The sequence below is a fragment of the Myxocyprinus asiaticus genome, chromosome 13 (assembly GCF_019703515.2).
Source record: "Myxocyprinus asiaticus isolate MX2 ecotype Aquarium Trade chromosome 13, UBuf_Myxa_2, whole genome shotgun sequence".
Lineage (NCBI taxonomy): Eukaryota > Metazoa > Chordata > Actinopteri > Cypriniformes > Catostomidae > Myxocyprinus > Myxocyprinus asiaticus.
Genome location: NC_059356.1, coordinates 49714335 through 49738639, shown reverse-complemented (window position 1 = coordinate 49738639; position 24305 = coordinate 49714335).

Genomic DNA, 24305 nt, shown 5'->3' with positions numbered 1-24305 from the left:
CCAGTTTGATCGTGCATGCATTTTCACTAGCCAAAATCCCACACCCAACAAAAAGTGATAAAGGTACTGGAGACTGTTACTGCATAGATTTCTTTTGGAAGTTTTATTTGAACGAGAAAGATATGAGTTTAGCAGGACACGAGACATTGTCCATAATTCATGGAAGTCTAGACTTTAAACCCATTCATTCTAAATTGTACTTGCCTTTATGAAAGATTACCATTGCTCTTCTATTGCTTAAGAGTGGCATTTCTAATAATAAGTCCAAAACTACTGGTAAGACCATGGACGGCTCTATATTACTATGCTTATTGTCTTTCTAAAAAATTAACTAGTATATTTTTTATTTTTTTTTAATGAAAAAACAAATACCTAAAAACTGTTTGAATATTAGATAAATGCAAGAACACTGCTTTTTACCCCAACCCCCCCCCCCCCTTTTTTTATTTATTTATTTTTTAAGTATTATATAATCTGTGTATTTACTCTGAATTATTTACTTTAATACTTTGCTATACTAAACTTTATTATGTTTATTTTCCTTATGTGTAACCTTACAACTATTCCTTATAAGTTTGATATAGTGTACCTTGTTTGTAATGCTTATGTTGTACATTTGAATGTTCAGGAGATAGCATCAATGTTTTATTATATATTTACGTTTAGAATAGAAGAGCATATACATGGAGTAGAATAAACCTAAATGTAAACAATGAGATAATCATGTAGTAAACATAAGTGTTCAACAGAGAATGGGGTATATATGACTACGTTTTACAGACAAAACGACTGAGGATCAAGAGAAAGAGATCCAGGAGAAGAAAAAGTGATCTGGCTAAGAAACTGCAAAAGAGGGTTTTAAAGTCTCTCTCAAAGCTGCAAGTGATGTCACCCAGAGAGTCCTTTAACTTTGAAAGACTGCAGAGACTGACTATATAAAGACTGATAAATTGACTGAACATGGGATTCAGCATCGATTTAAGCTGTTTCCCCAATTCTGCTCAATTGAGATAGGTTATGAAACACATTCTAACCATTTACAATACCTTATTAATTTTAAGTTATATGACTAAAGCATTGTAACCAATAAAACTGAGGTTTTGAGGTTGCAGTTGTCTCCCTGCACTTTTGAGGCCGTGTGCACCTGAAAACGTTCACTATAATTTCTTCTCAAAATAATAGGATGAATGTAAGCATTGTAAACCGCATTCATAACAGTACAGTAACAGTAAACATCCACAGGCCGTAAACAACACGGTACGGTGGCCCCTTGGCACACCAGAGCAGAGGGGAAAAAACATTGGCTTACATTTTATCAAGCGTGGAAATATTTGTAGTAGCAATTTTCTTTCTTTTTCTGGCAAAGAACTGAAGCGGGTCTTTGTTCAAGTTTAAACTGTTTATTGAAAACTTGTTCAGTATTACAAAAGCAACAAAACAAAAATATATGAACTTTGTTAATATCAATAAAACTCTGGTCTGTCTTTCTTTCCAGCTCAGAAAATAATGGATTTTTCTTCATAACCTTTCTATTGGAAAACAGAGCAAACCAATACAGCATGTAAGGGTGGTGTTTTAGCGAATGTAAATAAATAATGTATCTAACATTTATCTAAACATTTTCTATATCAAAAACCTTTGCAAATCAACAGTTTCTAAATTCTAATATAATTCTTAAGATTTTGTTAGCCATTCATTCTTATATTTTCATTCTTGATTCAGTTATTCAAATTATGGCTTTAACATCACCAGTCCCTAATTGTACAGGCAGGCGGACTATATCAATTACTGTACTTAATCATCTAGAACCATGATATTTCAGGGTTAGTGTATCCAAACTTCTACTCCATCCACAGTTAGCTTCTTGCAGAAGGCTTAACTTGGAGATCTGCCTGTCCAGTGTGCTACTCTTCATCTGAACACAGACATTGCGAACATTTCCTTTAGAGTCAGGCATCGTCTTGATGCGACCCATCATCCAAGAATTCCGAGGTGTATTGGAATCAACAATCAGGACAATGTTTTCAACCTCAAAGTTTCTCTTCAGTGTAGACCATCACTCATTCCTGCATGAGAGGAAAGTATTCCAGAATCCACCAATGCCAGAAAAGATCCAGCATGTATTGAATTTGTCTCCATCTATGCCTTGCATAGATATCTTCTCTCTTGAACATACCTGGAGGTAAAACTGGTTGTTTTCTCATTAGCAACAGGTGATTAGGGGTCAAGGCTTCAAGGTTGTTAGGGTAATCCAAAATTTTTGTAATGGGCCTATCAATGATAATTGATTCCACTTTGCAGTACAATGTATGTAGACTATCATCATCCAACACTTGCTGTTATAGTATGGAAATAGTATGGAATGTGCAAATCTGACATTCCCAGGTGCCACCGTGGTGAGATCCACCAGGTGTATTGAATAACAACTGAGTTCCTCTCTTTAGCATCTCTTCTTTTATCATGGACTGATTCAAATTTTGCCATGCTTCAGTCTGTGTTTGTTTGTAGCTTGCTAGCCTGCTTAGCATTCTTATTCCTCTACATTCATCGTTTTATCTTTTGCTATTTTAATGCGTGCTTAGTTTTATTTCCCGCTTTACTGTGCGCACCTTTTTACTTTTCTTTCCCCCCGCTTGTCTACACCTCACATTTCGACTGCATGCATTTGTTTTGTCCTCTGTGTTTTATACAGATTATTGCATCAATCTCAAACCTCTACTGATCAAGAACCACCAAAACAACAGCAAACAATTGTGTGCGGCATTCACATCAATCTCAAACACTCGCCGCTCAAGAACAACATAACAACAACAACAATAAACAATTGCGGTAAGTCATGGCATCTCCTCATGTTATTGCTTTCTGCATTGCATGCCACATGTTTAATATAGCTTCTTCTGTCAGCAGTGAGGGATTTACATGTGGTAAATGTAAGGAATTAGTCAAGCTGACAGAGAAGTTTAATGAGTTAGAGATATGCATCTGAACACTAGTGGAGGTCAGTGAGAAAGAGAAGCCGGTAGATACGGTTTCAGGTGCAGGTAGTACAGTGAGCAACACACACACTTTGGTTTCAGCTGTAGAGCCCCCACAGTAGGGCGTCTGGGTGATGTCTCGGCAGCATTCTTGCTCAGCAAAATGACACCACTCTCCCATTCCTGTTAGGGTTTCCAATCGATTCTCCCCACTCATTGATGCACCCACTGAGAATCATGTTGAAAGTGCCCTTGTTAAAGGAGATTCTATTGTAAGGAACGTGGAAATAGAGACTTCAGCCACTATTGCTAAATGCATTTCAGGGGCTCGGGCATCTGACATCAGATTAAATTTACAAGTGCTGTCTAATGCTAAATGTAGATTTTCTACAATTGTTATTCATGTCGGCACTAATGATGTCTGGCTTCGCCAGTCAGAGATCACTAAAGATAATGTTAAAGAGGTTTGTGAACTTGCAAAAACAATGTCAGACACTGTAATATGCTCTGGTTCCCTCCCTGCTGGTCATGGTGATGAGGCTTATAGTAGATTAGTGTTGCTGGATGTCTGTGTGGTGTCCAGAGACTAGCATAGGATTTATAGACAATTGGAAGAGATTTTGAGGTATACCTGACCTGCTAAAGAGAGACAGACTCCATCCCTCCAAGGAAGGTGCCACTCTCCTCTCTAGTATTTTGGCTCATTAACTTAATAGTGATAGTATTTGACTAACTGGGGCCTAGGTCAGTAAGCAAACTGGTTAATCCAAACGTTTTGTAGAATATTATGGACAGAAGAACGAACAATTTCTATGCAAAATCACTTGAATTCAGGATCAACATTGGGATTTCCCTCAAGTCATAAACTATAGGCCCTGGTGCCAGCAAGTCTGAGTTTGTGCATCTGGCTAATGTTAACTGCCTTATCTAATCTATCCTAATCTAAGACAATCCTTTGTCCTTCGATATAACCAATTTACTTAAAAATAAAAAAAATAAACTAAGGGCGCACGAGACATTTCCTGTGGAACGCCTGACCATCATATGCTAAAAACTCACCCGAGACAAAAAGAGCTTGAAGACTTGAAGAAAACAGGCTTTCTTTGAAATTATCCCTTTATATTATCTTTTTTACAGCACAGAAAACTAATGCTTTGCTCATGACTTCAAATATATAAATGAACATTTCAAGTGTATACAAGTGTATCTCAGGACATCTCATCTTAATCCCGGAACTTCAGTACAATCGCAAAACTTACTTTACTGTAATATTATCCTGCACATAATCTGCCAAAGGGCATAGAATGCTTATTCAAGGTTTAACCTGATGATAACCCTGACAATTAAGTTTTTCATGACGTGAAATGTATTATTCGTATTTAAAATGAACAAACCAATTAGTAGAAAATTTTATTATGCATTATAACTGTAATTTAATAAGAAAGTATGTCATGTTTCATATGTAAATGCTTGCCTGTTTATGTAGAGAATGTTGATGTTAACAGATGTCATGTCTCTTGCACTGATTTCATTATATAAAATGTATGATTAGAAAATGTACTTTTTTGAGCAGGAAATTTTAAGAAGCCTTTACACAAAGGATTGTGAATCAACTTTGAAGAGGAGGGAAAAAGGTGACCATGTGACCCAGCAGAAGACAATTCTGATTGGCTCAAGACACCTTTGGGGTGCAGCCAAACTCAACTAAACAAAACCTCCCCACCAAGGATGAACTTCCGCTCTCTTTTCTCTTCACGCTCTTGCCCTCTTCCCTCTGGGCTCTTAACCCTTCTTTGGCTGGCTTCGCGCCAGCACCCCTCTTCCCAGGATCCGCACCATGTAGAGTCCAGGAAATTTCAGAACATAAAGTTCCGAGGATGCTCTTCTCTTCTCTGCGCTATGACTCTCACATGACGGGGGAGTTGCGAGTCTCCCTTGCGGGAGGCCTCGCTTCAAAGCCTCGCCTCTTCATTTCAATCCATGATCTTAACAGAGATCCAAGACATTGACAGAACAAACAGAACTTTCTACAAAGAGCCAAAGAACCAAAGCAATGCAAGTAAATGCAAGTAAATTTTGCTGAAAGAGCTGGTGTCTCTTTAATATAATTTAAGTAACCCGATTGCAGATCGAGGTATTCTAAATGAAGTATCAATGGTTCTCAAGGCATTGTCTATAGACTCCATAAAGTTTAATTTTCCCTATTGCAGATATCTCACCAACCTGTTTTTCATGTTTGTCTCTGTGTTAGTTTAGTTTGATGTTTTAGATTATCAATAAAGTCTTGTTTGTATTCAAAGTTAATTTGACTGTGGTATATTTTGATAAATAATCTTGTCACTTGATTTTTTAAAAGATCTGTGCTCCGAAGCTCAAACTATATCTAAACATATTTGTGATATTATTTACAATGAGCCTTGAGAATAATATTACTCTAAAGACTTAACTGATGCATCATATCAACTCAGCGTGGCTGAGTGATCAGACATACACTAAGTGAATTAATTATAATTCCCTTTTTAGGCTAATTGTTTTACATATAAATTGTGAGCAGATACCACAAGCCGTTATATTACATATTATTGGTGAAGATATGCGGGCACTTTAATCCATACAGTGTACATTTATACTACCAAATTTCCTACATTTTAAATGGTGTAGAATCTTTATTCAGATTTCTTATCTGATAATTTGTCATTTATCCTTGCATATAATGGTGTAGACATGCAAACAGTTTAATTTAATTCTTAACACACATAAATTCCCTTACTAGCTACCTTGAGATGCCACATAGGTCATATAAACTACAACAAATAGACACTGTATCACCTAGATATCATATAGAGACCGTGTCTGTTCCCCAAACTGCCAAACACAAACCCCTCACTAAATCATATAGAACAAATTTGATTAAGGTCAAATATGAATAAATAAAAACATGTAAGATAAACATAAATGTAGGGCTACCTAACATTAGATATCTTTCAACCAAAGCACAAATTGTAAATGAAATTATTACAGATCATAGTTTGGATGATCTGCTTGACTGAAACCTTGCTTTAACCAGATTAATATATTAGTTTAAATGAATCTACTTTCCTATGTTATTGTTATAAACATGAACCTCGTCTGAAAGGTCGAGGAGGAGGTGTTGCTACAATTTACAGTGAAGTTTTTGGTGTTATTCAGAGGACAGGATATAAGTTCAAGTCTTTTGAACTAATAATGCCTATTGTGACACCGTCTGATAAATATAAAATCCATGTCATCTTTTGCCCTTGCTACAGTATATAGATCACCCGGCCCATATTCTGATTTCCTTAGTGAATTTGCAAATTTTCTATCAGAACTAGTAATTACTGTAATTGTTAGTGATTCATTATCACATAGATAATAAAAATGACACATTGGGATTAGCATTTATCGATATTCTCAACTCTCTTTGAGTCATACAAAATGTGACAGGACGAACTCATAACCATAATCATACGCTAGATTTAATTCGGTCATATGGATTGGATGTTGATACTATAGATATTTTGCCACAGAGCAATGACATCTCAGATCATTACCATGTCTTTTGTTTGCTGCAATCAGCAAATGTCACTCAATCTACACCATGCTATCGTTCAGGTAGAACTATTCTTTTGACCACTAAAGATAATAATCTTCCAAAATTGTCTCAATTATTCAGTAAGCCAAAATGTCTAGAAGAACTTGATGTGATAACAGGAAATATAAATACAGTTTTCTCTAGCACTCTTGATAGTGTCGACCCGCTTCGATTAATGAAAATTTAAGAAAAAAGCCCTGCACCATGGTACAATGATCACACTAATGCTCTCAAGAGAGCAGCTTGGAAAATGGTGCGCAAGTGGATGAATACAAAATTATTGGACCAAAAACCTCTAAAAATAATACGCTAACATATAATTTGACTCTCGAAGGATGTAATGTTACATTGTCATCTACAACGAAGAACTTGGGTGATATATTTCATTCCAATCTGTCCTTTGAAAATCTAATTTCCAATGTTTGTAGAGCAGCATTCTTCCACCTCAGAAATAAGTTAAGACACATGCTCTCTGTTGCTGATGCCGAAAAACGAATTCATGCGTTCATGACCTCAAGACTAGATTATTGTAATGCATTACTGGGAGGATGTACTGCAAGTTCAGTGAATAAACTTCAATTGGTCCAAAATGCAGCTGCCAGAGTGCTGACTAGAACCAAGAAATATGATTATATTAGCCCCATTTTATTATCGTTACATTGGCTACCTGTTAAATTTCTTATTAATTCTGTTAACTACATACAAAGCTTTTGAATGGTCTAGCTTCACAGCATTTAAGTGAACTTCTACCATGCTATATTCCATCACGTTCATTACGATCACAAAATTCTGGTCTGTTAATGGTTCCTAGAATATCAAAATCCACAAAAGGAGGTAGATCCTTTTCCTATTTGGCTCCAAAACTATGGAACAGTCTCCCCAACACTGTTTGGGATGCAGACACACTCAGTTTAAGTCTAGACTAAAGACTCATCTATTTAGCCAGGCATACATCCAATTTATACATCAATTTACAATTAGACTGCTTTAGAATCTATAACTCTGCAATAAATTGAATGGCATCTACACTAATTTTATTCTATTTGTTTCCATGTCTCAACAACGGGATTCATATCCCGAGGTTACCAGAGCCAACTCCGTTTCTGCTTGTGTTGTGGCTTCTGCCACCTCTGTGAAACATCACTCTTGAAGTCTTGGGGTTTTGATGCCAGAAAGTCAACAAAATTGCCCTTTTTGTGGGCTTGACATTTAATGATAGCCAATCTTTTAGGTAACATCATTGCAGAAATCAATCTGTTCTGCATGTTAAATTAGGCTTCCATCACTTTTTCAAAAACCTCTTTGTTTCCGATATTGCTCTAAATAGGTGTCAAACACCATGAGCATAAGCCAAGTCAGTGAAAATGTTAACTGTTTGTCTTTTAGCTAACTGACATGCAGCAGTAAGAGCTTTTAATTCTGTTAGTTGAGCAGAACAACGTTGAATGCAATATTGTGAAAATAATCTCTTGTCTTTTTTCACAACTGCTTATCCTGCATGATTTCCCAAATGATCCCTAAAACAAAAATTATAAAATCTTTAATAAAACACAAACTTTGTCTTTCTTTCCCCAACATTCTCTTTACATTTAAGACAACTTTCTTTTTCCCATCATTCTCTTATTTTATTTTTTTTAAATAATTACTGTTTCAGCATCATTTAACAATAAGATTTTTCAGTTATTATTCTTTTATACTTGTCAGCATTTTTTGACAAATGATTCAGTTAAATGGCAAAACCAAGATTCACAGTGCAGAAACTGTAGGCCTCTAAAGTGATACTTTCATGGATTAATCTCAAAATAGAAATAGTTTACTAGAAAAAGAAACTCAATCAACTCTTTGTAGCACCCACTAACCTTTTTCTTTGGTACTCTCTGGAAAATTCACTCAATTCAACCTTCACATCAATATATCAGCGGTTAGATGCTGGATTTAAATTTAGACCCTCAGGAACAATTTAGACCTGGGTATTCAACCCATTGATGGCAGTCTGGTAAATTATACATCTCATTGATGGTATAAGACTGAAATCAACTTATCCAGAGAGATTTGAATCCACATTTGAAATGTTAAATCAGTAATGATTACCAGCAGTCATGTGAGCGGGAGGATCAATCGTATAAAAGCCCACATCATTCTCAGTGTTTTTTCTCCGGACTTCTTCCTGCAGTATTATCAGCTTCAGTAAATCATCTGGCCTAGCCATCTGCAATGGTGAGAGACTGGTTCCAGACTGAGTTAATGAAACAACATACACATAATGATGATAACAGAAATAAAACATAAGACTAGATGCATGAGTATGAAGTTATTTATGATGTTCAATTTTAATCTTAATGTTTCTTCATGGGTTTCACTTACTACCAATCACCAATTTTTTCCTTAGCATTATCAATAATTTTTAGAATCAAATAGGTCCAAGATATTTCTTTAATCTTCAAATCAGAACTTCTAGCGCGAGTAAACTTCTATTTTGTTAGATGTCAGAGCATCTGAACAAAACTGTTTACAACATTTGCTTAGTTCTGCCTCATTGGAGGTTGGGACTTTATTTTCCATTTTATCTGGCATGATTGGTCACAGAACAAACCCAAGAAAATGCATCACAATGTTGGTAAGGTTGTCACACAAAGATCATGAGAACAGATATTAAGAGCACAACTTCAGCAAATTGAAAAAACAGAGAACATGAAATGATCCAAATTATTCTTAATGTTCTTTCCTTTAATTTTTGTCTCAAAGGCATCTTCTCAGTGTACCCATGATCAACCAATGCCTACACTGTTATATAAAACAAAAAATAAAATAAAAAATATCTAATCTTAACTAAAACAATCTGCTATCTATTTTTTTTTTCTAAATTCGGGGCACCCCTGTCTGAGTGGAGACATCAAGAGAGATGAGTTCTCCCATTCAAAGTCTGCAGACGCCATCCTTAGAGAGTAAGGGGTATAACCCCTCCCGCTCACTCTCCTTACAGAGCATGGGGTCATATGTCCCTGTTTATTCAGGTCTCTAACAGGTCTCACTCAATCTCTCTACCAGACAGTCCCTAACAAAAATAATAAACTCTACCTATCTTAGTTTTGTTGGTTGATCAAGTTTACACTGATAAAGTTGCAACTCACATGTAAATTTGTTCTCCAGACATATTTAAACACAGAAAATCAAAAACAAAACAAATAATCATGGGTTCTTACATTTAGATATCAAGACTTTATAGTGTTTAATTTAATATTAAAAATTGTATTCTCTCATAAACTGGACCAGACAGAACATAAAACAGACACATGAATGTGAAGTTTTCACATTTATGGTTTACTTTTCAATCTCAAGTTACAAAATATAATTTTCTTATTAATCATTTTCACCCTTTTTAATTTCTCTTCCTCGTTTTCTTGACATCTTACATTTCCATTTGCTTAACCGTGGCTTTGATAACTAGTGACCTCAATAAAGGAAGTACACAACAAAACAATAGCCCTCCTGTCATTATTGCAATTCCCAAAAACATTCCCAATTTACATAATGCATCTCTCCCTAACACATTAACAGTTAACATTAACATTTGTAGCCTTTTTCTCTTCCCTGTGCTTACCTTCCTCCATCAAATGATGAATACTTTTCACTTTTTCTCTCCCTACTGTCTAATAGTCTACTTTTATTTCTCACCAATTTATCTGTGTCTCGTATTCATTTTTCTGTTTCTCTCATTTTTTCCCAGTTTTTCTTTATTTTCTAACTCCACACAAACCTCCATCTGCATTTCTCCTAAAACTTCTACAGTTCCCTTGAGTATTAGGAACTGACCTTCTGAGGGCACATATGGAGGTGATTTGACAAGGACCTCTCCTTTTTTACTCATCTCTTTTTCTGCATCCTTCAGTATTTTTCTTGCCAGTCTTATATCTTTTCTTAGAATTTTCTCCTTTCAGTGCTAGCACATTTCTCTTTTTACTTTTTTACTCTGATCTTTAGTTTTATCATTTTTTATCAAAGTTTCCATTTTCTCACACAACGCTACATCATATGTCCCTTCCTTTGGCCATTTTGTCATCATATCTTTGTTCTCTTTTGCCATTTGCTTGAGAGCTTATTTATGAGTTCTCTACACAATGGATATTTTAATCTTTAATTTGTCCACAGGAGTGGCTGCCATGATTTTTCCTATAATACAACAAACCCTTACAAATTTACCAATGTATCAGTTTTTGTAACAATTTTTTATTTGTTTGAATAACATCATCTTCCCAAAGAAACTAATTATTTTATTTTATTTTTTTCAGTTATTTATCAACCAATTTCCCTTTAATCATTACTTGCTACATACATGTCCAATTTCACATGTTGTCAATTTACTTTTAGGATCACTCTGTATCCAAATAGTGCCAAATCACAATAACAGCTGGTTTTTCTTAGATTAGCTGCGTTTTTATTTCTTTCACTGTTATTTTTTACTTGGCATATAAAGAATGAAAAATTATTTTATCACCATTCATTTAGATAAATCATTACATTTAAAGGATAAACTTATATCTTACTACTTTAATTTATTTGCTTCTAGAATAATCTACAATGCCAATATCTTGAAACATTTTAGTTTTCCCTGTGTTAACAAAGGAAATTCCTTTCCAAATTTTCACAAGAGATAGACTTTCATTCCCAACATTCATTCAACATATAAAAGACAATCCTTTTTTATTAGACAACATTTACTCCATTCATTGTGTCCCTTTAAAAATATTATTTTTAATTTTCACTTCAAATTCACACTTGTCTTCTTATTTATAGGACTCCTATAACATACACTTTGTGTTCCTTTTATTTTAAGGACACATCATACATTCCAGTCCCTCTACTGGGCTCATATTTGTACTCAATCATACACTTCCATACGCAATTGCACTTCAGTCACACTTCACACACTTTCAAACACAGACACAAACACTCTCACAGACACAGAAACTTTCACAGTTTTTACAAACACAAGGTCTTTATAAACACAGAGCTCTCAATAAAAAAAAAATACTATACAATTCTTAAACGCAACTATTCAAACACCCCTCTTAGGTGACCTGCAGGATTTGCCTCTCTTGCCTTCCTGGTTTTTTTGTTTTTATTTTAAAATTTTATCTGCTCTTCATTTACTGTTATCCATCAAGGCCCCCTTAACAGTAAAAACAGATCATTGCAGGATTTGCCTACCTGGTCAAAAACCTGTCTCTCTTGCCTTCCTGGCTTTTTTATTTTAAAATTTTAACATTTTATCTGCTCTTCATTTACTGTTATTCATCCTTAACAGTAAAAACAGATCATTGCAGGATTTGCCTTCCTGGTCAAAAACCTGTCTCTCTTGCCTTCCTGGCTTTTTTATTTTAAAATTTTATCTGCTCTTCATTTACTGTTATCCGTCAAGGCCCCCTTAACAGTAAAAACAGATCATTGCATGCAATTATTTCTTCTGGAATCAGAACCCTTTATTCTTTTTTGTTCTTTGAATTTGGAGGAGCTTTTTGAATGTCCTTACCACCACGGGCAGATTCTGGCAAGCAACACAAACTAATTATATAAGCAAAAAATGCTTACCTTTTTAAGTGGCCACTGTTTGATTTGCTTGTCCAGATAGCCCATTGTGGCTTCAACTCTGCTCCTTTCCAGTGCCCCACGTTGGGCACCAATTTGTTGTGGCTTCTGCCACCTCTGTGAAACATCACTCTTGAAGTCTTGGGGTTTTGATGCCAGAAGATAGACTTTATTATCAGAGATAGCAAAGCCGAGTTGCTCCAAGCACAACTGACTTTCTGTATTCAAACAGGCCTATATACACATATTCACCTAGGGCGTGACCAATACACCCCATACATTTTGGTCTATGTCTTCAGACTGTTAGAGAACATGAAACTATGAGAGATGCCCCTCTCCATCTGGAACCTCTTTACGGGGCCTTATCCTATATTTCCTCTAGTGTCAAAACATGAGACTCAAGATTACCTTATATGAGTACCATATGTGATCACATATTCCATTTTGAGGGGCCTCCTTTATGCAGGCTTCAACACACACACACAGTAAAATCCATGTTTAACCATTAGAAATAATTGTAGACAAAAATGGCTATATTTACATTGAATATACTTGATTAATTTATACTTAACTTGATAAAAATATTCCACATTCTCTACATGGAGAGGAAGAGAGAAGAGTACTACAGTATTTTCCAAAAGCACCTCCAAGGTGCAACATCAGCTGTAATTTTTGGTGAGATTATCTGTCAGAAACTGAAAGAGCGCATTGAGCAGAGTGTCTACAAAAAAATGACCAGAGATTTAGTGAATGAAATGACAACAAACTGTGAATCACTTAATGGAAACAGATCAAAACTGGAGAAACACATCCTGAAGTTCCTGGCAGAAAAAGAGCATTTTTCTGCATACATTGACTTCATTAATTATCCCAGAGAAGTTTTCATGAATTTTATTAGAGATGAAGTTGGTCATCATATCACTGATAAGTTCAGTGTCGGTGTTCTGCCCAAGATGATGAAGAACATGAAACTCCTGCAGCAGAAGATCATGAAAGCAGCTCATGAATCTACTGAACATGTTAAAATGAACAGTGCAGATGGTGAAGCAGCTCATGAATCTACTGAACATGTTAAAGTGAACAGTGGAGATGTTGATTTGTGGTTGAAGTGTTTCACACAGAAGCTCTCAGATGTGCTGATATTCTCTGAAAAAGACCTCAATGGAGTGAGTCGTGATGATGTTGATGATTTCAACCTTCTAGAAGATGTGATCAGAAATGAACTTCCTCCTGTTATATCTAAAATAAGCAGCACATTCAGTGCAGGATCTTTTCTAGAGAAGCTGGACCAGAAGTACAGACCAGATGAGATTCTGATTGATCATTTCTGTCAGTGCTGTTGGGTTCAGTGTCCTTTTTGTGCTGCCATCTGCACCAACACAATAGAAAGTCATGATGGAGATCACAGTGCTCCTTTACATCGAATGAATGGCCTTACTGAGTGCTATTATGATGGAACACAGAATCTCTGTACAGAATTTTGCTCAACTGTAGTAACAAGTGGTAAAAGTTTCAAAGCATCAGGTCAGTGGTTTTCAGTTTAAAGAATACAGAAGAGCAGGAGGAGTTTATGCAAACTGGAGCATCACTCCAGACTTCTCTAAGCTGCCGTACTGGAAGTGGTTTGAGTGCAGATTCCAAAAAGATCTGGAAATGTACTACAGGAAATCATTTCAGGGTAATGGTAAGATCCCTGAATATTGGAGAAAATACACAGAAGAGGACACAATTGAGAGTTTAAATGAAAATTACACTCATAGAATAAGTTCTTCATCCATTTTTAAAAAGTTATATCGATATGGTTCATTTCAGGAACTCTGAAAATATTCCATATAGAACCCTATTGAGATAAAATATAAGATCTTCAGATACAATTCTGAGAAAAACAAAGAGGAAATTAAATGAGATTCTTCAGCAGCGAGACCTGAAAAAAAGATTGATGCTCAGAGGACACATCATGGAAACACTCTCTTTGAAAAGAGCAAAAAACTTGCCTTAAAACTCAAAGACAAAGCAAATGATGAAGAAACCATGAAACCCTTTTATCCAAATTGCTATCATTCACATATTTTCTATAATGCTATTATAACTCTATCATTTTCTAGATATTACATTCAAACAGATGTAGTTTATTCATTTTTGCCTTTATTTAATTTGACATCATTACATTCCACAACATGGATAATAAACTCTCACTTCACAACATAACTACTTAAACGTCATGGTGTAATTGCATCAGATACTTCAGAAATATGAGTCGCTCAAACTCTTTGACAGCAAACTACTTAAGTCAGAGCATCCTGACCTCATACATGCTAAAACTGTTAACCGTGTCACACTGATTTAATTGAGGAAGCAATTGAAAGTTTAATGAATATTAAAATATAATTAAGCATTTCTATTACAGAACACAGTAATTTACAGTAATATAAAAATACTCCATGTTCCCTTCCACAAATCATAGACTTCAGAGTGTAACAAAACAAAAGTTGATGAAAGTTCTGTTTTGATAGACAAATATTAATAAAACTTAAATGCATCATGTATAATTATTTATAGCTAATTATTCTTGTGTCCTTTTTCCTAGATCATAAAATGATCTGCAACGAAGCAGTTGAAAGAAATATGTCTTGGTCTTTTGTGACAGCAGTAATTGTTTTGTTTGAAAATATTAGCAACTGATTTAAGCAAATTGATGCCATAAAACTTTGATTTATCATAAGATGTTGTAATTTTTAGGATATTATAATTGTTCATTATTAATTTCAAATATGATGATTACTTACTGTATGATATACGTTCTTGTAAATGTATTTGTGCACAAAGCCAAATTCCAACACATAACACACCCAAGCTTTAATACAAATATTTTTAAATGAATTAGAATTTACACTGAAATGCATGAAATGTGAACAACAACAAAAAAACATGAAAAGAATTCTATTACTTTATTGAACATATAAGACATTTTGAGGTGACCTAAATTTGGTACATACATTAATTTGTTAATACATAACAGAGCTGTTTTTGCTATTTTTATTTGCTAGTATTTGCACATTCTGTGCTTAGTTTTACTTGGCAAGTGCGACTTTAATGCCTTGTTTGCTGCACTGTATACAGTGGGTAAAAATTACACATTTATAATTATCTGTCATTTGCAAAACTTTGATTCTTAATAAATAAGAGGCTATTCTGATTATTTTGGTCTTCGTGTTTTGACCAAATTTGCTGTCTGTGTGCAGCTATAAAAGACAGTCCAAATGGAAAATTTGAAAAAGCACATACACATACATCAACAAGAACTTTATGGAACTTCAGTGGGTCTAATATCAACATACAAAGACAAAGATGAGAAGCACGCACATCTGAAGTTCAGTTAATTCAGGTACTACCTTAAAATTCTGCTCGAAATGTCATGTTTGTGCTAAGATTCGAATTAAAGCATAATTGAGAGAAACAGCGCACCGATTTTACATAATATTTTAATTTATTTATTTTTTATTTTGTTTTTGCACTTTATCATACCGTAACACAGCAAATATAGATGTTTGCTTAAGTCTTCTGCTTCTCGGGTGTTTCTTCTGAGAAAAAGACTTCATCACAACGTAATGCTTTTCTTGTGAACCACCAACTCTTATAAACTACACATATTCTCTTCCATCCCTTCTCTCCAGAACAGTATGGCCTTTTGCTATGGCAAAAACTTTAATCTTCTGCCTATTTGATATCATTCTTCCCAAGAACCATTCATTCAGATGTCAAACGGGCCATCTGACGTGTTTAACCACTGATTCCACTTCAACTGTATTTACGTGATGGTATGCATTACTCCATGGTACTGTGCATCAAACGTGATAGTTCTGCAAACATGGGGGATATCTCAATTACTTCCAACTCTCTGCCTCAAAGAAAGTTCTTAAATAACTTTAAAACGTATGATGCTGCAGAACTCGCAAACTTTGGCAAGTTCTTAGACTAATCCTGTTTTTGGAGTTAACACAATTCATCCAAATTTCTGATTTTGCTCAAATTTACTGCTTAATATAGTATTTGTATTTCCTTTCAGAATATAATGCATTCAATCTTAAGAAAAGAAACTAAATGTTGGGAAATTATTACAGTTTCAGATTTTTTTGTTCTCTCCCTAAATAACCGAAACATTGACCTACACCATAATAAAAAGACTTATCTTAATCTGTTAAGCATCAATCCACCCCTTTAAAGATTTTTTTAATGAATTTTTGTAGAAGATTTTCACACCCAAAGCTATTAAAATGACATAAAAAGTTCAGTTTGTAGGATTCGTCAAAATCTAAATGCTAAATTTCTCTGTAAAATACATGAACTTGATCATGCTGATTTGAGAGTTAATGATTTATGAAATTGAACATATATTTCTTCAATCATTATCAAAACATTTTAGTTAATAACTCAGTTTTACTTTATATAAGTGCAACTTTTAACCCTTTTGGGTTATGAGCTTCAGGTGGTTTGGATCTTCATGTTGTGTTTTACATCCAACTGTCCAGACAAATCAAACACACTATGCATATAAATGTGTGTTTGGTGAAATTACATGCAGTTGAAGTCAGAAGTTTACATACACTTAGGTTGAAGTCATTAAAACTCATTTTTTAACCACTCCACAGATTTCATATTAGCAAACTATAGTTTTGGCAAGTCGTTTAGGATATTTTGTGCATGACATGAGTAATTTTTCCAACAATTGTTTACAGACAGATTGTTTCATTTTTAATTGTCTATATCACAATTCCAATGGGTCAGAAGTTTACATACACTAAGTTAACTGTGCCTTTAAGCAGCTTGGAAAATTCCAGAAAATGATGTCAAGCCTTTAGACAATTAGCCAATTAGCTTCTGATAGAGGTGTACTGAATTGGAGGTGTACCTGTGGATGTGTTTTAAGGTCTACCTTCAAACTCAGTGCCTCTTTGCTTGACATCATGGGAAAATAACAAAATAAAAAAATCAGTGAAGACCTCAGAAAACAAATTGTGGACCTCCACAAGTCTGGTTCATCCTTGGGAGCAATTTCCAAATGGCTGAAGGTACCACGTTCATCTGTACAAACAATAGTATGCAAGTATAAACACCATGGGACCACACAGCCATCATACCGCTCAGGAAGGAGACGCATTCTGTCTCCTAGAGATGAACGTAGTTTTATGCAAAAAGTGCAAATCAATCCCAGAACAACAGCAAAGGACCTTGTGAAGATGCTGGAGGAAACAGGTAGACAAGTATCTATATCTACAGTAAAATGAGTCCTATATCGACATAACCTGAAAGGCTGCTCAGCAAGGAAGAAGCCACTGCTCCAAAACCACCATAAAAAAGCCAGACTACAGTTTGCAAGTGCACATGGGGACAAAGATCATACTTTTTGGAGAAATGTCCTCTGGTCTTATAAAACAAAAATGAACCGTTTGGCCATAATGACCATCATTATGTTTGGAGGAAAAAGGGTGAGACTTGCAAGCCGAAGAACACCATCCCAACCGTGAAGCATGGGGGTGGCAGCATCATGTTGTGGGGGTGCTTTGTTGCAGGAGAGACTGGTGCACTTCACAAAATACATGGCATCATGAGGAAGGAAACTTATGTGGATATATTGAAGCAACATCTCAAGACATCAGCCAGGAAGTTAAAGCTCAGTCGCAAATGGATCTTCCAAATGGACAATGACTTCAAGCATACCTCCAAAGCTGTGGCAAAATGGCTTAAGGACAACAAAGTCAAGGTATTGGAGTGGACATCACAAAGCCCTGACCTCAATCCGTTAGAAAATTTGTGGGCAGAACTGAAAAAGTGTGTGTGAGCAAGGAGGCCTACAAACCTGACTCAGTTACACCAGTTCTGTCTGGAGTAATGGGACAAAATTCCAGCAACTTATTGTGAGAAGCTTGTGGAAGGCTACCCAAAACATCTGACCCAAGTTAAACAATTTAAAGGCAATGCTACCAAATACTAACAAAGTATATGTAAACTTCTGACCCACTGGGAATGTGATGAAAGAAATAAAAGCTGAAATAAATCATTATCTCTAGAATTATTCTGACATTTCACATTCTTAAAATAAAGTAGTGGTCCTAACTGACCTAAGACAGGGAATGTTTTCTATGATTAAATGTCAGGAATTGTGAAAAACTGAGTTTAATTGTATTTGGCTAAAGTGTATGTAAACTTATGACTTCAACTGTATATACAGTATTTACATAACTGTATATATTTCTTGATGCTAAAACAAACCAAACCTAACATTTTCTGGTTGATTCTTTGATTAAAATATAGGCCTATTCCTAAGTAATTGATCCTTCAGAAGGCTATGCAGAGATGCAGTTTTTCCACAACCAGAATCACAACAACAACTGGGGACCTTACTCGACATTTTACACGTACCTCTGCCGCTTTCTCTCTATCAATTCACTGTGACAATTGAGTATGTTGTGGAGGTGGGTATATTTTTATGAACACCATATTCTGCCGTCACCTTGTGGCCGATTTAAAAAGGTCATTTTTGGTATTTTTAGATTGGAGAGGAAGTTTGGAGTTCTGAAACGTACCCCAGAAATTCTCACCATCATCACTATTTCAAATGCAGACTCCCTTGATAGATGCACAGGGTTGGGTTTCTGGTTCTGAAACAAGGGAAGGATAATGTTATAATCAGATAATATTGAGTGATTAATGCTTCTTGCTGCTGTTACAGTTGAACCAACACCAGTCAAATAGTTCCAGGACACTCTTTAAACAAAAGTAAAAGCAGCTTTGCAGCAGCAGCAGCCAATGAGAGACTTTTCAAAATAAGAATGGCATTTGTTAACAATGTTGAAAATAATTTTTAATTCTTAGCCTCTACAGTACATGCAATCTAAAGGTTTATTACCTCGATACTAAATCATCATGGAATCTGTTAGCTTCTTCCAAATGATGACAAATGTCTACCTCAACCTTCTGTGCTATGTAAGAGAAAAAGAGATCAAATGTGAAACACAAGTTTGGTATCTTACGTATTTTTATGTATTTATTTTTTTATATATATACTTTAATGTTACACTTTAATTTTGTTGTACTTTAATGTTATTTTCATAACTTTTAAAAAACCATTGATATAATTTGCTGAGAAGTGCCTTTCCTCATAAATTCACACAGCTTCTGTCAAAGTGTGAATGTTCTCCAGTGGTTGGCTTGAGATTACAAATTTGGCAGTCATGGTCAAGAGTTAAAATAAGGTGCTTTTCAAGCTGTTCTGAGACCAGTTTCCTTAAGAGTTCCATTCATTTAAACACGGTTAAGCCATTAACTGTTTAGGCAATGAGGCAGCAAGTCAGCTGATGCAAAATGATTGACAGGTGGCCCATGGACACATTTTCATTTGCTGTTTGCAAAGTCTAGCGCTGTCACAGAGTCCGGTGAGATAAATCTATACATTTATATAAATAAATACATATCTGGAAATACGCACAATTTTTCAACTTGGATTGGTGAATTGGTGTTATTTTTGTGGAAAAGAGAATACCCCTTATAAATCCCTTCGGTTTGTCATGTTTTATATGTCTACGTATGTGGCATTGCTTTAATAATTCCTTTCCTGAATGAGGCGGTAAAACAGGGCAGACAACGAGTGAATATAAATGAATAAATATGACAACAAAATCTGATTATGATAATATGATTCACACACTAAAAATGTTTGGGGTTATTCTTGTTGTTGTTTTAAACTGTAAAGTCATAGCTGGTTGTCTTAAACATACCTAAATGTTTGCCAAATCTCTGAAGTATACTTGCAAGGTTCTCACATTTGTGTGTCAAGTCTGTGTCCAAGTTTGGGTCCACTTATCTGTCAGTTAGACGTGAAAGAATGATATGATGTTCTCTCCTCACAAACAGGCATCATCGATCTTAGTCCACAAGAAGGCAACACATAATCACAATTTGTGTTTATTATTTTTGCTGTTTATATATATCACATGACACAATGTCCAGAGACATCTGCATCTGCAATACAAAGAAAAGGAATATCACCCTACTTACCTTAATACACTGTGCATCTCCTGGTCCAGGGTCTTGTCATCTACAGACTGGATAAATACCATGCATTTGTGAGAATGTGCTCAAGAAAGAGGTTAATGTCAATATCTATCCATCAAATATTTATTTAAATTGTTATTTTAATCTGCTGCTATCTCGTGGAGATAGGTTAGTCTACAAAACCTCTTTGGTATAGATGACCAATTACATTTTAACAATTGTATCAAGCTTTAAATGTATATAAATATTGTAGCTTTTTTTATTTTTATGTTTTTTTACTAAGCTTTCAAATTAATATGGACGTTCAGTATATAAATTCACTTACGCTTTGACATATTCAGTGGTTGTCATTTATGTTTGCGACATTGTTTCTTCTTGCCATGTAAGTATTTATTTTTTTGCATTAAGATCTCTAAATCTTCAGCAGTAAAAATAAATAGAAGTAATTCACATTGGCGAATTATGTTTCAAGTGAATGGCTGGTCGCTGCAAACGCAACACTCTCAAGTGCACATGCTTGTGAACAATTCAAACTCTGATCTTAGTTCTCAGTTCAGTTCAAACAGAAGTTTATAGCGAGGGTCTCGCAAAGTCGATCCGAACCAGGTTGGATTTGTTTGGCTTTGTCTACCAGAAATCCTGTAACTCTGAGTCTGTTCAACTTAAATCATGATACCGGCCTCTGGTTATAGCCATCAATAAACAAATCCCTCTGGTCAGATATACATTAATTTATGTTACACATGGTCTGGCCCAGACGGAATATGTAGACTTTTTATTTACATTTTCTGAGCTGATGTTGAGGGACAATTGAACTAAGAGGTTTATGCTCTTATTGGTAGCTGAAATGAGAATGTATAGATTTTTTGTGAATGATAGATGCAGCAATTCTGCGGAAATCTTTCTGCGGAAGTTTTTAGTGGAGTTCAGCATGCAAAGATTGCATCCGGACATGCATGTGGCAAAGCATTATCATTCAATTTAGTGCTGTGATGTGTCTTCCTAAAGGTAAAGAAAAACAATAATAACATTTTTAAGGCCGTTTATCCACAGTTGTCAAGGTATTTCATAATTGAAGCCTAACTGTCTCCATAAACCTCTAAAATGATACAGAAATATAAGGTTTTTCTATTGTAACCTCTTCAACTCTAGGACCCGCCGGTGGGTCCAAAAGGGGGCGTTATATCACAAAAAAAGTCGCCGTATACATAAGTCAGACATAATGTATGTGGTATCATATGAAATCTTAGAATCTGAACTTTTCAGAGATAACAATCATTTCTGCATTTATGTTACATAAAACAACAAATTAAGGCCTTAAAACATCAGCATCGCAAATAAGCGCCATCTAGGGGCCATGTGGTAAAAATATTCATATGAATATAAAAGTCTTTGCAATAGCACTTAAATAGACAAATCATATCAAATGAAAGCTCTCATTCTCTGGAATGTGAATATGTGTGTGTATTTTGTTGACTAATACCACAGTTTAAAAGATTTTCAAAAGAATCACAAAGTGAAATTTAATGTAAGACATCAGATACAAATGTCTCTTTTATGCGCCGATCATTGCAGCTGTAAGCCCAAAATAGCTAAAATCTTTATATCTGCAGTTTCCTGAAATTAAGCCGTTGTTTACTTGTCTGTGAGCTTGATTGTGTGTATAATCCAATGTAATATCTTAGATGTCCAGAACAAAATATGTGGTCCCACAGGAAAAGCATGCTAAACAAATCATCAGAATAATATGTTCTCGACTATCAATAAAATCACCGTAAATGGGAGGATCGCAGCTTTCTAATGACACCCAAATTGAGCTTCTAGTCCATTCAGAGGCCAAGATATTCAATGAAACAGTGAGCGTGGTGCATGAACTGAAAATTAGACTGAATGTCTATGGACGAGCACATCTGCGAGGGCTAAAATGTGTTATATCGCCACCTACATTTCAGATCGGCATTTTGTGACAGAAGGTGATAGATTTTCTAATACTTGCTGCCATCTAGTGGAATCAAATAAGACTGTTTGGAGGGAGATGGGGTGAACAGAACCAGAATTACATGCTTACAAAGTTAGGACAACATTTTCTTATTCATCATAAGATTGTAAACATATAAAATATTATTTATTATTTATATATATATTATTTGGGGGGTTTCTGAAAAAACAAATAGACCAATGTTGGGCAATTTGTCCACAGTATGTGTAAATGGTAAGCTTTTAAATTTGAGAGCGAAAAATTGTGGGCGGAAGCCCAAAAATGTGAACAATATTATGTTCCTAGTCACGCAGGTGCACTAAAAATGTAAAATATGAATGGGAATATACATCAGATATATTTTACTTGTACGAATTTCTATGGGTGCCAATAATTGTGGACAACGTGTTTTGGAGAAAAATATTTATTTAATAATGAGATATTTCCCCTCTTTCAATTGTTTTACTTCAATTAAAGGTTAGATTTTTGTGAATTTTTTGAATGAAAGATCAAAAGGATAAACTATGCAGATTTTTTTCCACAGCCATCTTTGCTCATATTTACCAAGGGTGCCAATATTTTTATGACATATTATTCTGTGACATACAACTGTATTGTTATAGATGCAAGTATTTTACCCTGAGTGGGTCTCTGTGGTGAACATTGGAGCAAAAAAGCCCGCATTTATCATGTAGTAATAGATATCAGAAATGAAACCCGTGATAAAGTGGTTAATTTAAAGTAACTGGAAATATACCGACATGTTGAACAAATAATTCGCTCAGAGAGTTTACCTCAGATATTACCTGAAGACAGCATGTTTTAACATTTTAAACACATTAAAACCGAACAATTCCAACGTTACATTTAAAGTTAGAAGGGCAAACCACTGTGTGAAACTACTGATAAGCAAAACAACGAATAGAAAATTAATTTGCAATGTTTGCGCGATCTTCGACAGACGACCGTTACAGATCCAGTGCGCATGTGCAGTACTTTCGATTGAATGAGAGTGAAGGAACTCTTCTAACATTTTAATAATCTTTATTCTCCATTACAACCGCAAACACAAATCCTTTAATAACTGGAAAATATCCTAAGTATTATTATTAATAATAATAATACTGTTATTATTATTATTATTAATACTGTTATTGTTATTATTATTATTAATACTGTTATTATTATTATTATTAATAATAGTAATAATATATTGTTATTAATAATAATAATAATAATGTTATTATTATTACTAATTATTATTAATACTATTTTATTATTATTATTATTAATACTGTTATTATTATTATTATTATTATTATTATTAATACTGTTATTAATAATAATAATAATAATAGTTATTATTATTACTAATTATTATTAATACTATTTTATTATTATTATTAATAATACTGTTGTTATTATTATTATTATTATTATTAATACTCTTATTATTATTATTATTATTAATATATTGTTATTATTATTAATAATAATAATAATAATGTTATTATTATTACTAATTATTATTAATACTATTTTATTATTATTATTATTAATACTGTTGTTATTATTATTATTAATAATACTGTTATTATTATTATTATTATTAATTACAGTATTACTACTAATAATAATTTATTATTATTATTATTAATAATTTATTTTCCAAAAAGCCCACATGGTCCACGTCTCTCTCAATTAGAAATGAAAGAAATAAAAACCAAGTCATCCAGAATTAAATACACTGCTCAACTGAGGTGTCTTTAGTCTTGTGAAGGGTGTTTTTCTCATTTAGTTTAGTAATATTTATCGTTATAAGCGTGTTTTTATTCTGAATGATTTATTATAATTATTATTACCAGGATATTAACAAAAAAGTCATACAAAGGGATACAAAGAAAAACCCACAGGTAACCTCAGGAGAAATACAGGCTGCTCTGGAAAAAGACGGTGTGGTTGTTTCAAGGAGCACAATACGACGATACGTGAACAAAAATGATGCTGCATGGTCGAGTTGCCAGAAAGAAGCCTTTAATGCGCCAATGCCACAAAAAAGCCCAGTTACAATATGCCCGACAACACCTTGACACGCCTCACA